General features: G+C 41.3%; 1 long non-coding RNA gene across 2 annotated transcripts in view; it reads left to right on the top strand.

Annotated features, from left to right (window-relative positions):
- The window catches only part of LOC146428811 (uncharacterized), an 87,812-nt gene that overhangs the window by 53,174 nt on the left and 17,285 nt on the right, over positions 1-17,353 (top strand). The window contains exon 1 of one of the 2 annotated variants that reach the window (XR_014855927.1): positions 3,082-3,157. The exons of the other annotated variant lie outside the window; for it this stretch is intronic. This is a non-coding gene — a long non-coding RNA (uncharacterized LOC146428811). Of the gene's footprint in view, positions 1-3,081; positions 3,158-17,353 lie in introns of those variants that run through there. 2 annotated transcript variants of the gene reach the window in all.

The following is a 17,353-nucleotide window of genomic DNA, read 5'->3' as shown; positions in this document are numbered from 1 at the left end:
CTTCTGTTGGATGGTGCCAACCATCTGATAAGGAGATCTTGGCTGACTACTCCTCATGTGTCTTAAGGGGATAGAAGAAATGAATATTTGTAATTTTTATTACTCTTTGAAAATACCATCTTTTTACGCCTTACAAAAATGACTTGATCAATTTTCATCTTAAATCAATTATCACAGGGACTTTTTTCTGCAGACTGTTAAGCTTTTGTCTCTCGGAGTTTATCTTAATAATCACAAAAAATCCAATGACCCATGACAGGATTCGCATTGTTCCTTGTGATGTTTTACTCTGTGTACAATTTGGAGGTTGAGAGTCATTTAGGATGGTTGGGGCATGAAGAATATGAGCAGAAAGCTGGTGGTGTCTCTTCATTTCCAGCCAGGTCAGCATGTTCCCTTGCATTCAGACCCTAAGATGCAGTTTGATTTTAAGTTTCCCTTGATGGTTGTTCTGCTTGGAATGTTGCTGTAAAAAGCAAATAAATACATGGAATTTTGTTATTTTAAACTTGGCCTGGCAGTGCAGCGCTGCAGGCTGCTGCTGGGGGAGGTGGGTGCTGCCTGTGCTGGCTGCACCCCTGGGGAATGGAGTGTGAAAATGAGGGGTTTGTGCCTCCAAAAGTTCTTGCTCTTCCTAATTTGGGCTCAAGAAACTTGTCTGAGTTTGGAAGTCAACCCCATTCATGCTGCATTGATTTCTGTGCAGTGTTTAATGAGTGTGAAATAGCACAATGTGAAAGATATGTAGTTTTTATAATGTATTTTTTAAATTTCTACTTGGTTTTTAGCAGGAAGAGAGATTATTTAGTAAAAATACTTTCTTTTTTAAAAAAATTAATATTTCAGAATGAAATATTTCAATTCTATAAATGGATAATTACACTGATTATTAAATGTATATATCAATTCTATTAATGGATAGTTACACTAATTATTAAATGTTTGCTTAGTGTCAAAGTTTTCTCAAAGTGTGTGCCTGCCATATGCTAATGGCAGGCTGGTTAATATTATTTATTCCAGCCTGCATGTTTTCCAGGAATATTAATACATAGAATAAATTCTGTGTGCGTGAAAAGTGATGTGCATTCAGAGCAAGTAATTTTTCAGTTTCCCATCATCTGTTGGAACCTGGTTTTGAGAACTGTGTTTGCTTATTGTGACTGCAATCCCAGTTTACTGAGTTTATGACAACTCCAAAATCCTGGATTACATCAAGGGTTGGGGAAGAAATCTTCAGTCAAGCAGAGCTGAGTCCTTTAGGTGTTGTACACTGCATTTTCTAGCACAAGGAATCAAGTGAGAAGGGGAAGTAGCAAGCAAAGTCCTGAACAGCAGAACTATGGGACAGGATGTCTCCTGGATGATTATCATCATTATCAAAGTGTAATTTATCCAATTAGCCAATTCCATTACACAGGTTCGGCTGACTCTTTTTCTCCTGCCACATTTTAATGTGTTTATATCTCCAGTGAGTGAAGGATGTATTGTTTGACATGACAGCTTGCTTTGTGTGCAGCTACCTCTTTATTTCAATCCAGTGACTGACAAAAGGTAGGAGTGGGTCTTTTTGATGTAGTGTGGGGAATTATTTCCTGATTTGACATGCTAATTGACTGGGGATTTCTTATTATATTAAGGAATTTTCATCCTGAGTTGCTCAGCAAAACAGCATTGGTGCATTGCAACAGGAGGATAGAAATGAGGGATCAAACAAAAAAGGAGACATATTTAATGTGTTTTTCTGTACTGTGATTATTAAAAGTGGTTAATAATCTTTTTGCCATCTCCCTTGTTACCTTCAACCCTCTGCTTCTGTTTACTGAAGTGGCTTCAGAGCTTCTATTGAGAGATAGTGGAACTTTTTAAAACAATTTTAAAGTCGTGCCAGTAGAAAAATATGAAGCCTGATCATGTAAAAAATTGACAATCTGCATGTTTTCATTACACATCTGAAGTGAATTTTCCCCCCTCTTCCCAATGCCAAATAACAAATGGGTGGTAAAGGAAGAGGGGAAAGCCAGTGGAGAAGATCTTTGGTAGCAAAGGAAAGATCCTGTGCAAAGAAAAATTCACAGCATTCAGCTGAGCAAAATCTGGTTTCATGGGATTACTGTAGGTTTAAATTCTTTTCTACATGATCTGGGTAATTATGTCCTTAACCTTGAAATTAAGATCACAGAATTACAGAGTGCTTTGCTTTGGCAGAGATTTTAAGGATTATCTACTTCCAAACCCCCTGCCATGGCAGGACACCTTCCACTATCCCAGGTTGCTCCAAGCCCTGTCCAGCCTGGCCTTGGACACTGCCAGGGATCCAGGGGCAGCCACAGCTTCTCTGGGCACCCTGAGCCAGGGCCTCCCCACCCTCACAGGGAAGGATTTCCTCCTAATATCTAATCTAGATTGAGACTGTCAGTTTAAAGCCATTCCCTCTTGATCTGTCACTCCAGCCCCTCATTCAAAGTCCCTTTCCAGCTCTCTTGGAGCCCTTTTAGGCACAGGAATGTGCTCTGAGGTCTCCCCAGAGCCTTTCTTTCTCCAGGATGAACATCCCTAGCTCTCAGTCTCCAAAAACATGGTGTTCCAGCCCTTCATAGCCTCCTTTGGACCACACCAAGGTGCAGCCAATGTATTCTGCTGTTGGGTAGAAATAGGAATATCAGTGAGCACAAGGGCTGGCAAGATGCAGGCAGGGGGCAAGCACAGGCTCAGCACAGCATCTTTAAAAAAAGAACAAATGAAGTGAGTTGATTCTTTTTATGGAAATTTTTCTTTCAGGGAGGAAGTTGCTCTGACTTCTGGAAGGAGCTGGATACTCCATCACATTCCTGTGTTTCAATAAATGGAAAACACAGTGATGATGCTGATTGTTTTTAAAATGAAACTGTCTGTAGTTATCTCTAGAGATAATAATCCCCTGCTGGTTTAGTGCTTCCTTGATTTCGTTTGTATAAATCTGGAGGATGAGGCATCACAAGGCTGTCAGCTCCCCCACATCACCTCTCAGGGCTCATCTCACCCACCTTTCAAAATATATTCTCTAAACTCATCCTATAAGGTTTTGCTGGGATGCTTTGCTCCCTGATTTTTTAATACTGGACTAAAAGCTTGAACATAGCAATCTTTTCTCCCAGTGATTTTACATCTTTACTGGAAGGTAATTAATTTTGACTCTCTGATTTGCATCACACTTGAGAGTCTGTGGCATGTCTGTGTTTTGGGTGGTTTAGCATCTCAGAGGGCAGAACAGCTGCTGCTTGGCATCCAGGTACTCAGCTAGTGCTGTGCAAAGTGGGTGGAGGGGATGGATAGTTACTATTGGATGGATGGTTACTATTTCATAGCTTTTTTTCATTTCCCTGAGTGCAAGTGGCCACAAGTGAGAATTTTCAAAGATTCAGAATTCGTAGGTTTGTTTTTCCCTGGGTAAAGCAGCTTTGGATGACTGATGTCATCAACTGTGACAGTCACTCCTTTCTAGGAGCAGTTCGGTCTTGCATCTGCCTTTTAATTTTTTTATCCGAATAGCTGAAAGTACTTTTGAATCATTTAGATTCATTATTTGCATTTTAACAAGATAGCAAATGGGAAAGAAAGCGGAGAGAGACTAAACATACAAGTCTGTTGCTTATAATGATACCAGGATGTAAATCAAATTTGCCTAGTTCCACTCCTCACAGTTACTTTGAGACAATTGTTTTATGTAAGATTTTTGTGCATTTATTTCAGGAATGTCTCATGGTTTACCCCAGTTTGTAGTTTTTTGGTTTTGTTTTTTTTATTGCTATCAGCTGAATGGGCTGTTAAAAAATAATGTAGAGAGAGATGCTTTTCAAAAGAAAGATTTTTGCTTTGATCTCCATGATTATATGTAAAAAAAATAAAAATCCCTCTGTGCTTGTTCAGTGGACAGACCTTTCTAATGCTGGTGGCAGGAGACCTAAGTGTGATGGGCATTGCAATAGCAAGCTGTGCATTGTCACCCCTGGCAGAGGCTGGGCCACCAGAGGGTGACAATTTGCTGGTGCCACCAGTGATGGAGCTGGTGATGGGTGAACAAAGCTGTGCTCAAGCTCTGCATTCTGATTTCTGCTGAGGCAATGCCTATGGGAAAATGATAACTCTGTGTAGAAGTGCAGCCATGGATAGGACAGGTTAGAGCACCTCTGGAATGGGATTTGCAGAGCCCAGCTAGAGCTCTTTTCTCCACATTCTGCCCATATATTTCCATTTCGGAGCCTAAATATGACAGTGCTTCATTGGAAGAACATATTATCCAAATATCATGTTGAAAAGGTTGTAAAGTGCAATGTGGGGAACAATCATTAGGAGAAAACCCCCTGGGAGGGAGACATGTGATCTTGCCAGGGTATGAGAAGGCACCAAGGGGTTAATCATCCCCCACTCTCTATGAAATGACAACAAGCTCTTGGCAGCTTTCCCCACTCTTTATATAACACTTCCAAGCGCTGAAGCTTGTATCCTCCTAGTAATGCTTTTAATTTGTGCTCTGCTGGGGAGAGGCCAAGATTTAATCGAAATCATTAGAATGTCTTTGCTTGAAGTAGCTGAGGGCTTGTAGTGAGCTGGAGGAGGTTACTTCAGAATAATTAAAAGAAATACATAAGGTCATCATTGGTGTCTGAGCTATTCCAGACACCAGGTTCAAGGGGGAAAGGTCGAGTTTAATGACAACTCCTCTTAACTTAAGTGGGATGCTTGCACAGCCACATAGTTTTAATAATTAAACTTTGCCTTTTTCCCTTCCCACACACCTGCTCAAGTGACTTTGTTTCTAGCTTTACATCAGCACAGTAAAGATGGGCTGGAGCCAAAGCCCAGATTTCTCAGAGATTCAGGGCTTGAGGGGAAGCCCCACCACCTAGATCCAAATCTGGTTTATCTTTTATTTCGAAAGAGGCATGAATTTCAGTGTGTTTATAAGCGTGCACATATGTGTGTGTGTGAGAGAATGTGGTTGTGTGTGTGTATTTATTTATTTACAGCCTCAGCTGAGAGCTGCTCTTGAATTTTGACTCCCTTCATTTAAGTGGGACTGTCAGAATTTAGGTTCTTCTGCTTTCAGTGTTTCTTGTCCATGCATGGATTTTAGTCCTGTGTGTGTCTGACAGGCAGTGCCATGCTCTGGGTGTGTGCACAGCAAAATCAACTGCTGGGGTTATTTTGAGGCACAATGCATACGCTAATTGCTTACTGTAAATTAGAACATGCACTTTCTCTGTTGGTTGTATATTAGAAACAAAAAAAATACTCAAAGGAAAGTTGAAAAAAATGGGTTTCACATTTCTTGCACTGTACAGTCCTAATGTACACACAGTGATGGAGTGAACTGGCAAGTGATGAATTTGTGTGAGAAACTGTCTTTTTTGAATGACTTTTTATGCCTACATTTGAATACAGCCTCTTACAGCAGAGTAGGTTCTAATAATGAACTAATAGTGAATGTTAAAGATTTAGGGAATTGTCTGTGAACTTTTGACCCTGGGAATATAAGGAGGTTTGCTTTTCAGGAGAATTAGTCTAGCTGGGCTAATGGGTGCCAATAAGGGCTGTAAGCAGTGTGTCAGGGACCAAATCTTTTAATTAACCGCTGAGTGAAAAGTAGTTTGGGAAATGCAATAAGTCAGATTCAGGTCAGATCAAGCAGAATAATATGTGGGCAAAGATGAAATTAACATACTAGGAAATGCAAGCTGAAAATCTCCAAACTTTCTTTATTAGACTGATAGAAAATGGGATTTACTTTGATTGCTTCAAGAAAACATTGCACCTACTTTTACTGACTCCTTTTAGCAAGGTTTGGATTCCCCTGGCCAACATCATCTGCAGATGGAAAAGATTAAACTGGAGACACACCATGGTCCAGCTTTGGAATGACTGAGACTTGTGGTTCAGGCTGGCTTGGTGCTCCAGTGGTTTTGCTCAGTTCTCGGATGCCTACCAAGTTACAACAAGGATTCAATTGCTAGTGAGCTACTATCTCTTGTCTTTCTTGACAAATAGTGTTGTCTCAGAGCTTCTTTGCATTCTCAATTTTTCTGAGTCTGCTGTCTGTTGCTTTGACAGTGACATTTTAACTTCTCAGGGAGCAGTTTGTCTTCTTGTCCTGTGTTTGTATCATCCTTGTCACAGCTCTGTCATGAAATCATAGAATCGTTTAGGTTGGAAAAGACCTTTAAAATCATCTAATCCACCCCAGCACTGCCAATCCCACCACTAAACCATGGTGTTTAAACCAAGTACCACATCCACATGACTTTTAAATCCCTCCAGGGACGGTGAGTCAAGGTGAGCTTCACTAATTATTAACACAACACAGATAACTGCATTCAGGATTGTCCTGTAGGTGTAAGGATCTCAATTTTAATTATACCTTATTAACAAAATTAGTAGGATCAGAACTACATCTAGAGAGTTTAGAAGGTAAACCAGTGCCTGTCAATGTATCATTATAGAGTAAGGTTTGAATTATTAGCTTAATTCACATCTAATAGGATTTTAATCCTATTCTGATTGTTCTCTGTGCATGGAAAGTATTATTTTATAGAAGGACTATACCTTAAATTTTGGTTTAGAGGACTTTGAAATTAATGGAAAAAATCCAAGTTAAGCTTAGTGGGCTTTGAATCGATCCATTTTGAGTCTTTTCCATCAACATTAAAATTTAGATATGCTTTGAAAACTGTGATTGTGGGTCCCTAATTTCCTAAGTATCATTATCAACAATGATAATGTGGCATCTGAACTGCCAAATAACTTACTCAAACCTCCACTAATGTTTCAGTCATCACAAACTACTGAAGTAATTTATTTAATTGGAAAGTGCACTAACTTCAGTGTTACATGCACTGCAGAGTAGTGAGGGATTCCATAAAATCAGAAACAACTTCCCAAGCCCCATTGCATTTCCTCCTTGCTTTCTGACTGCCTTGAGAGTTGCAAAGGCTAGCTGGGATAATATTTTCTTTCTTCATAATTGTTGCTAGGTGCACATCTTGCCAAAAATCAAAGGTCTAAATTGAATTCACTGACTTAAAATCAGTCCTGCTGTCAGCTAGGATGCATGTTTAATTGTTCTGTCTGTATGTTGTTGGGCTGGAACAGTTTCAAACAATCTACCAATCATGAGCAGGCAAAAAAATCATTAGAAAATCAATTTCTGCTTAATTGAAGATCTTTCTTCCAAATGGGAATGAAGCAAGATTTATAACCTCGGATTCACTGACTGTATAATGATGGCACTTGAGCTTGTCAGGGTTTTGGTTTGGTAGCTGTGGCATGGACAGCATTTGCTTTTCCACCTGCTGTGGGTCAGCAGAGTGAGGAGTCTGGGGAGAAAAGGGCTGTGCTGTGAGCCTGGGGGAGCACAAGAAGCTGTGTTTGCCAATCAAGGCTGGAAAATAAGGCCTTGCACAGGGAGGGAGCATAGCAGTAGAAGGGAATTTCTGATGCATTGTTTATTTATGCATTTCTTCTGAATGCTGTGAGTGGAAATTACAGTGACTCCTGGAGACACCCCTTTGGCATCTGACTGCTGATGCCAACTCCCAGAAAATCCTCTATCCCTGTGCCCTTGGGGGAGTTTGTTCTCTGCTCCCACAACAAAAGTTCACAAAGGTAAACTCCTGTCACTCCTCAGGGTGAGAGCTTTGCCACTGATTTCAGTAGGATCAGCATTTCACTCCATCTGAAAACTTGTAGTCTAATTTTCTACTGTTAAAAACAGCAAATCACAGTGTGGTTAAAATGCCAGCAGGCAAGGAAAGCATAGGAAAATGGAAAACTGAGAGGAAAATCAGACTTGTTGTGACTGTAGATCCTTTCCCCTTCCTGGTTTCTCCTGCTGCACTGGGAGAATGCAGCTCCAACCTCCTTTAAGTTCAAAATGAGCAGAAGAGAGTCACAGTGTAAATACCAAGCAATAGCTAAAAATGAATTTACCAAAGTTCAATAAACATAAAAATGATGAATTTAGATGTCATGTAATTAACTCAGAATTACATGAGCAATAACCAAGTAATTACACCTTTAATAATGCATTAAACTTGTCAGGAATACTTAGTCATTCAACTAGAATTTAACAAGATAGCCTATAGCAAGTTACAGTAATTAGATATCACTACTGAAAACATTGACAGTTCCTAATTGATACCTTTTATTATAAAGTTAAATGCCAAACAATTCTTTTGAGTGTATTAAGGAGTAATATTAGCTGTGTTTAAAACCGTACTGCCTACTCTTACAAATTGTATGCAGGTATAAAGAAACAGCAACAAACAGAACCCTATATATATATATATATATCTATATATATATCTCAGCTGAATCTATCAATCACTTACACAAATGTGATTCAAGTTCTCACTCCTGTGATTTAAATTACAACCTAAGAGAATCTGCTCCCTGGCAGGTCTGTCAGTTGCAAAGGGAAAAGAGAGGTGGGAGAAAAAACTTTGTGAAACAGGTAAAGAGAATAATATTTGCATCACCTGGAGGATGCAGTTCTTCAGTGGGAATAAGGCACCCTGCAGCCTTTGCAGGAGCAGAGCAGGGAAAATAAACAACCTCAGGATTTAGTAAATTAGCTTTAAAAGCAGGGCTTGGCCTTGCTAACAACTAAATCAGGTTGTTTAGACTACAGGAGAAAGGGTTTTGGAGAAAGAGATGGAATAGAATTGAAACTATGTGTTTACTTGCTGCTTCTAAATGTGGGAGAAATTTCTGCTGTTTTTTGTTGTTCAGCCTCTGCACTTGGCAAATAATTTTTTGTCATTGTAAGCATGCCAAAAAGTAAAGTTTCTTCCAGGGGAAACTGAAAGAATAATGTAAAGAGAAAGGAAAAAAACCCCAAAATTTTTCAACTTTAAATGTAGTTTTTCTGAAATAAAAGTGTATTTTTAAGTTCTACTTTATAAAACAACTTTTAACCCATCTTTTTATTTACAACAATAATACCCACATTTTTCCTGAATTCACAAATATTTTTGTTTTCCAAAACTTCATCTCTTTAAAAAATTTCTCAAGAGAGAAAGTATGCAATCTTACCCTGGATATGCCCTGGAATCTCTGATGCTTAGTGGAACCATCTGTACTTTAAACCAAACTAAGCAGAGATTGATGGTGTCTGTGTGAAGCAGTAGAGATCAGCTGGAATCATCACATACATCTTTTGTCATTTCTTTTTTCATCTGTATAATTACAAGTCTTATCAGGCTGCATGCTGAGCTATGGCTGATTGTCAATAAGACCTCTCTTGATTGCATTGTATATAAATATTCCATGTCAGTCTTGCAGGATGCCATTCCAGGGGCCAAACCATTGTGCCTCAGTCCATGGATATGAGGTCCTGGCCTTTTTTGCTGCACTGATAATCAAATTAATTCCTAAAAAGGAGGCTCCCAGCTGCCAAGTGGTTAATTCCCCTGCACCCTTCATGCTGCTCCTCTGCTCTGGTCTGTGGTGGCTCTGCTGAGCCCTTTTCTCCAGATACATCGGATTATTCATGAAAATGAAACTACTGCATTTATGTTTACATGGTTCTCAGCCAGTTGCATGGCAACTGGAATTGTCTTTACTTTTATGCATATGAAAAACACTCGATAGATACCCTTTCAATAATTAATTGGTAATGGATGGAGAGGCTGGAGGATGCTTTATCCAATGTGTTCAGGCTTTATCCAGTGGTCAAACTGGATAAACAACTTTGTTGTTCTTGTTAGGCTTCTTTCACAGGAGATGCCATGCACTGTTCCCAAAAATACCAGGCAGTAAACAAAACCCAGGAGGAGCTGAGTGACCTGAGCAGTGTCAAGGCCAGCCAAGTGTGTGTGTTTGCAGGGCACAGGACAGAAACTCTGGGACAGAGCAGAAGCAAAACCTACTCTGTGAGGGAGGCAGCAATGATTTTCAATACATTTTCACAGCTTCTGATGCTCCTGAAACCCACCTAGTGCCTGTCTCTCTCTTTGGACTCTCCCAGTGTGCAGATTACTTCTCAAAATGACACCAGAACAGTTCTGTGGCTTGAAATAGCCTTGAAGAGCTTCCTCTCCTCTCTTCACTGACTGTGACATAAAAGGTTTCCATTGCATGGAGAAAGTGAGCATCAATAAATATTTTTCTTGTTCCTTGTTGCTTTTTTCCTGGCCTGTTCTAGAGGAAAAAGAAAAGGTCAGCTCAGCTGTGTCTGCATCACTTGGCAATTTCACCTCCCCATCATACCTTTGGGCTTCTCTTGATAGAGGTTTAGGATTCCAAAAACTGCTCTGTCTGGGACTGGCCAACCCTTCCTCCTTCTTGGGAATGTGAGCAGGACCTTTTTCTAAAAAAAGACAGAGGCAAACATCTGGTTTCTGCATGGTTTTTCTACTTGTTTTAGCATAAGATGAAGTAAGAGGTTCCTTTACTCTCTGAAAGTCTCCTTCAGACTCATTTAACAGGACCAGAGTGCTGATGGATGCTTGTGCTTTGTAGAAGAGTTGTACACCTGCTTGTTTGGCCTTGCCAGCACTCCCTGAGCTCCCCAGTGGAGCTTGTCAGTGCCTTTCTTGTCCCCTTGTCTGGAGCATCTCTGGAGTCACCCCTTGGTCCTGATGAGGATCTGCTCACAGATCTGCATGTGGGGAGGGAAGGCACAGCTCTGTCCTCACTGACCCTGTGTGCAGCAGCAGCACCTGGAAAGTATTTAGCTGATTCTTCTTCCTTTTTAATGTAGTAGAAGTTAATTGTGTTTTAATTACCCATGAATACCCTCATGTGTGTGTATTTCTATCCATGTAACACACACAGACCCATTTGCTGCCATGGAGGCTCTTCCCTCGAACATGACTTTGGGGTTTGAGGTTCCTTAAAATGAGGTGTTCTCAGCAGCTGGGATGGGAACTCAGCAGCCACTCTGCACATCTGTTCCTGCAGCCCCTCAGGTGGGGGCACAGTTACCATGGCTGCAGGATGCAATCATGGCAAGTCATATAAATGAAGGACACTATTGATTGTTCATTTTTGCACACACCATTACATGCACACACTTCTGAAAATAAGGCTCGGGGCATAATTGGTTGCCAATGGAGCTTCACCAAGTTGGCTGCATACATTTGGTTTCCCTTATTTTTTACATTTTATAGAGCTGTTCATGCTGATTCACAGAACCTGTCTTAGGGCCTTGAATTTCCTCCTAGATGTGCTTCTCTCTGCATTGCTCTTGTGTTGGGTACCTAAAATAGAATGTGGTCAGCCTTTTAGATATGCTGTTTGTGTTCTGCTTGATCTCTGTAAAGCAAGGAATTGAGTGTTCCCCAAAGGCTCCCCAAGTTTGTTCCCAGAAACAAAAGCACAGGAGTTTCTTGAAAGCCTGAGACAAGATATGTGTGGAGGCAAATTTGACAAAATAGTTGATGAGTTACTCCGGAGCAAATTGCTAGGGAGAAAACGCAGATCCTCTCCTTAAATCCCAAGATTGCACAGAATATTTAGGTCTCTAGTATTGATCCTGAGGATGGGCATTTTCCCTGGATCCTTTCCTGGGCTCTTCACCAATGTCAGCAACTTTGAGGTACCTGTGTTTCCCAGGCTGCCAACTGATGAAGTGACAATGGGCTGTGATAATTCGCCAGCCAGCGCTGGATTACAGAGCTGCTGCAGCCCATTAACACTTCCTAGCAATCCTGTATGGCTCTGTATTGCTGAACCTGAAAGGCATTAGGGTAAGCACTGAAAAGCTGAAGCCCATATGAAGTCAGGAGTGTTCCTGGGACAGCAAAACTGGAGGCTTCCAGAGGATTTTTTTGAGCCAGTTGGAGACTGGGAGACATCTGTCTAAAGAATTTTTTGCATGAGAGCCCAGCACATTGTTTTTGGGCTTTACATGAGGGGAGAACCTCTGGGCTGCTGCACAAGTGCTCATCTCCCCTGATGCAGTGGAGAAGAGGTACAGTGAACTAGCACCTAAGTATTTTTATAATAACTTTTAACTTTTCTGAAGTGTGTGGAATCCAGCTGTCCTTGCAGGTCTTGATCCTGCAATGGGTCTGGACCTGATTTGCCTCTCCACTGCATTTTCCTTAGATTTAGAGTCCTGGAGTTCAGAATCCAGTTACTGAAGAAAGACTAATCTGGTCTGTTTGCTGTTGCTGAAAGGAGAAATAGTTAGCAAGATGCACAAACCTTCCCTTGGGTTTCACTCAGCAGTAAAACTCTAAGAGCATTAGAAGGAGGTTCTTCAAAGGACTGTGAAACACATTTGAGTGGAACCCCTACAAAAAGGGTTTGGTTTTAGTCCATACTATTTTGTTGCAGGCAATTAAAGGGTCAATGTGAAGATGAATGATGCAAAGGAATTAAAGAGATAATGGGGGAAAGAATGTCTTAATTAAGACATCTTGCCACTTCTATCATTGCAGTCATGAAAATGGTGAATTGAAGAGTTTCTCTAGAGCTGCAAAAGTTAGCCCATCATTTTTGTCATATATTACCTGTATTCTATCTGCTGCATGAATTATCCTTTAATGATGTGCATGGTGTAATAACCTAGATAGATAGATACACCTTAACTATTATCTTTTCCAAATGGTGCAGGAGCTCTGGACCATTGCATTACACCCCAACTGAAGCAATCAGGCTATAGATGTTTAGTCTGGAAAGGTCCAGAGAATATCTTTCCCACACCACCTACTTGCCACAAAATGTTTCCAATGACTTACTTAAGACCTAATGAAAAAGATCAAAAGGCTGTATTACAGTAGAGGAAAAGATCAGGAGAAATCAAAGTCATAAAGCAGTGTCCTAAAGCCTGGGAACTGCAGGTAACTTGCTGAAATTCCCAGGAAATCCTGGGATGCTGGTAGTGCAGGCAAAAAATCTTGAGTGATCGCTATCAGTGGGGCTTGGAGGAATGCTCTGTCCTTTATCCAAGATCTTGTGATGAGTTGAGCTCAGTGTACTCAATTAAGATATAGCAATATGTACACTGTGGCTCTAATGTTATTGTGGGTCCTGATTTGCCCTTCTTGGTGTCCTGTTCTAGTTAGGGATCAGGGGAAAGCAGTAAAAACCCTGAGTCAATTTTACCCCTTTGTGATCTTTGCAGCAAAGTAGTGGAAGCCCTGAAAGATGGGATTAAACCAAAGATTTAAAGTAACATATTTATTATGTCCTTATTGAAAGTATTAACCTTTTGTGGCAGGATGAGGGAGGTGAAGATGACCTGGCTGGTTTATAGCTGTGTAAGTACACAGTACAGATATCCTGCTTTGGATAGCAATGGGAATGTGCAGTGTCCACCAAAACCTGAATTTCAGTCTCTGTCTTATTAAAGCCCTGACTCAGCAGATCCCTTCAGCATTGTTTTGCTTTCAATTACATTATGCACAAACTGGCTTAAATACTTTGGACTCCCCAGTTTGATTCCAAGTGAGATAGAAAAAAGCAAAATTTAGAACATGGGACCAATAGGTGCCCTAATCCCCTGATGTCCTTGGTGCCAAGTTGTGTTTCAAATCTGGCCCATGTGCAAAAGATCCTCTTCCCTTTTTATAGCTCTTTTAGTCAAGGCTGTTTTTGACAAAAACCAGCAAAATATCCTGGAATTACCTAACGTGCTTGCAAGTGATTGTCCAATGGTTTGCACAGCGTTCCCATGCAGGGGTTATATAAAAATGTTCTGTTGCTATGTGAACTGGAGGTTTGTTTTGATGTAGCATCAATACCCAGGAGGGGAGAAAGGGCTGGGGGGAGGGAAGAGAAGAGAAGACACTGGCACAGTGCCAATCTCTGGAGTTTTTTGTCATGATAAATGGTTCACAAGGAGTCAGCATGACCCGCCAAGTAAACCCAAATGCTCTCAAAGAGCCGTGGGCTTCAGATACTGCTGACAGACAAGTACTCCTTATCAGCCTTTTTGTTTAAACACACAGGCAGAGCTGCACACGTAGGGGATCTGCAGCAGAGAGGGAGAATGGGCCAGCAGAGAGGGCTGCACTGGCAGGTCATGTCCACCCAGATGGCCACAGCTGATTTCCACCCACTTGGACTTCTGGAGAAGCTTTGCCTTTCCTCTCGGCTGCAGACACAGGGCACTGTAGATCCCCTCTGCTGCTGCCTGCAGTGGATGAGTTGTGGAGTACAGCAAAGCCTCTGGTTTTGAAGGGAGGAATTCACATTAAACTGGTGACTGAGGTACAGGGGCCCCTATTACTCTTGTACCTGAATCAGAGGCAGAGCTTCTCTGCCTTTGGGTTGGTTTTTGTTTGGTCCTGATTTTTGTTTATTCCTGTATTTGATCCAAGTGAAAGGCTTGGGATGTATAGCTTTGAAAATGGTTTTCATATTTATTTCTAGTTTTTTTTCACCTTATCCACACTCTCCTAGAAAGCGTCAATCTTGTTCTGATGGGCAGGTCAAGACATGAGCTCAGTGGTGGTTTGGGGAATGCTTGTGCACCACTTAGAGCTCCTGCCTGGTTTCATGGAAATCTATCTGTAACTGCAGCCCCCACAGTGCATGAAGCAACCCTTTGCTAACAGAGACTGTAATGCACTCAATTTACACTTGCAGGAAACAGCTACAAGGACAATCAAAGATATAATTAATGTGAAATAAGTATTCCCTGGCAGAATAGTCTTAGGGAATTGATGAAGTTGAAGAAAACAACTTTTTTCCAGTTATTCTCAGAGGGAATTTCAAAGCAATGGGAAATGTTCAGGAGAGTATTCATATGTAAGAAGACATGTTAGAAAGATCCTACCATTAACTGAAAGTGAACCATTCAAATCCTCTAAACCTAAAGAGAGTGAAACAAGATAGATTGAGAAATTAAAAATGTCAACCAGAGACAAAAGATAAAGGGATTGAATCATGAGTCTTCCACTGTTTGGGTGAGTGTAATCATCTCTCTCTTATCCACTTTGCTGTGTATATACACAGGGTAGGCGACAGGGGAAATAAGAAGGACATTATGAAGCATAAGTAGTCACAGGATATTTGAAAATACGAAGTATTTAATAGTAGTAACTGTGAGCAGAGTGGGTTAAATAAGTGCTTTGGTGAACAGCTGAGTTAAATGATCTACAAGCCCAGAGCTGTGAAGGTAGACCTGGTGCTGGCGGCAGTGAGACAGGGTGAGCTGGCAGGAGGTATCTCTTAGGGGAGTGAGGGGAGCAGCAGAAACTCTGGGAACAAGCCTTGTATCCCTGAGACAGCTTGGAGTGAGCTGGAGCCTCTGTGCTGTGCAGTGAAGCTCTGGGAAGCAATGCTGGTGTGGCTCCAGGAGTGCTGTAGCTACATCAGCTTTGTGCCAGGGATGAGCCAGCAGGGCTGATTAACACCAGGCTGGGGAGGCTCTTCTCTTTCTGGGCTAGAATGAGCTTTGGCAGAGTCAGTGAGGGGTTCTTGTGCTGTCCTTTGCTGTAAGGGGTTCATGAGAGCTTGGCCATGAACTTGTGTGATCAGCTGAGTCCTCTGTGGTTCCCATGAAGCACATGCAGTTAATGGAATAATACATTATGGTAAGCATAACACAGACACAAGAGTTAATGCTTGCAGTTCATACCTGGCTTTGGACTTGACTGACTTTGTTGTGACACTTTATTTATCGTTTTGTGCGTCTGTGAGATGAGGAGAATTGGCAGCAGGTATCACCTTTCTGCACGACTGGAGAGAAATGGGAAAGAGATTGGAGAGATATGGAAAAGGAGAGTCTAGGAAACAGGTTGACACAAGTGGGTGAGGCTGCCAGGGATGAGGAGGTGGCTTATCTGAATGGGGTAACCAATTGCTTCCTCTCTACCTAATTATTGTTGCCATCAATGTGAAGACCCAACAGCTGAAATACATATTTGATTTTGTGAGTGGGACTTAAGTAGACAGAAAATCAAATTGGAGCCAAGAACTAGCCTGAAGGCAGGCACATCCTAATGCAAAAAAAAAATTTAAAGGTATTTGAGCATTCCCTGTGGCACAGCTTCCTTGTCCCGCTGCTGCTGATGCAGCATGGACTGGTTTCCCCCAATTTCCAGGAGACCAAAGAAATAAAATACTGTTCTGTCAAAACCAAAGTGCCTCTGGGCAGCAGATGAGGTGGGTTTGGAGCTCTCTATCTTTTATTGGTTTTATTTTTTTTTCCCTTTTCCATCCTGCATTTGCTCTTTAAGAAATTGTCATTGAGGGGGGAGAAGGCAAACAAAAGTTGACTTTTGTTAAGCGGCTGAGACTTGGCAGTTGTGTGGAGGTCATGGTGCTCAGTCAGTGTCAGCCTCCATTCCCCAGAGTTGTATCCTGTAATGTATTTATTTATCATTACAGACGGCCAAAATTTTTTTTCCCCCTTTCAGTTTGTTCTGTCCAAGGCCGCAGGGTTCCGACAGAGATCAACAGCATTCCCGCAGTGATGAAGCAGCTCGTCAAAAGCTGAATTAGATGTTAAATCTTTCTGAAGTGGGGAGGAGGAGGAAGGAGGGGAATCACATTGTGCTAAGAATTTATCATGTGTTGTTTCCTGTGAGATAATGTATAGGAGAAGATTTGTTATGGTGCAAGTTTCAAACTGCTGTTTCAGGGCTACAGTGTCTGCCAAGCTTATGATGTATTTGATCTTTTCTGAAAGTCCTTCTTTTCCTTTGCTACCTTTTGTTAAGCAGATGGTCTTCCAGGTAGGTAAACACTGAAAATGCTCCATCTACTGAAATATGTACAGCTAAGCACCAGAATTTGCATGGATAAGAGGAATAAGCAGAAATAAGGTAGATTAGGCTGTGAGATGCAGTGAGGCTCCAGCTCAATTTGCAGTTGGATGTGTTAGACAAGCTGTGCAGGTGTGCCTTTTTGTGGAAACCTATGAATTGTGGTACAGACCTTGAGGAAAGCAAGGCCTTGCTTTGCAAAGGTGATGCAAAATGTGCCCAGCAATACTTAGAGCCCAAAGAAGCAACAGCCTGATGGTGTTTCTCAAAGAATTTACTAAACCATTCTTGCATCAGTGACCATCTCTCACAGTGCAGGTCACTTTCTTGAGCTTGCACACTTGTATCATGGTGGAAATTCTCTTTTTGTTTTTTCTTTCTTTCCTAATGCTCTTTTTGTCATCAGAAGGACATAGAGCTGAGTCTCATTTATTCTTTCTGATATAACAGTGTTTGCTCTCTGCAGTGGTTGAAGGGGCAGTTCATGTCCCTTTTTAATGGACTCTAAAATGCACCCCTTTTAATCCAAATTGAGAAGGGGGAAATGTAAGAAAGATTTTTCTCTCTTAATAAGTGTGCTGGTGTAAGAACCTCTGGGGTAAAATAGTTTTGCTCCAATTCCTCAATAAAATGTCAAGTGCAATGATAGATGAATGGGC

This window comes from Lichenostomus cassidix, chromosome 20, assembly GCF_008360975.1.
Source record: "Lichenostomus cassidix isolate B80296 chromosome 20, HeHo_3.0, whole genome shotgun sequence".
Lineage (NCBI taxonomy): Eukaryota > Metazoa > Chordata > Aves > Passeriformes > Meliphagidae > Lichenostomus > Lichenostomus cassidix.
The sequence above is the reverse complement of the archived record's forward strand: the minus strand, read 5'-3'. Positions and strand labels throughout refer to the sequence as shown.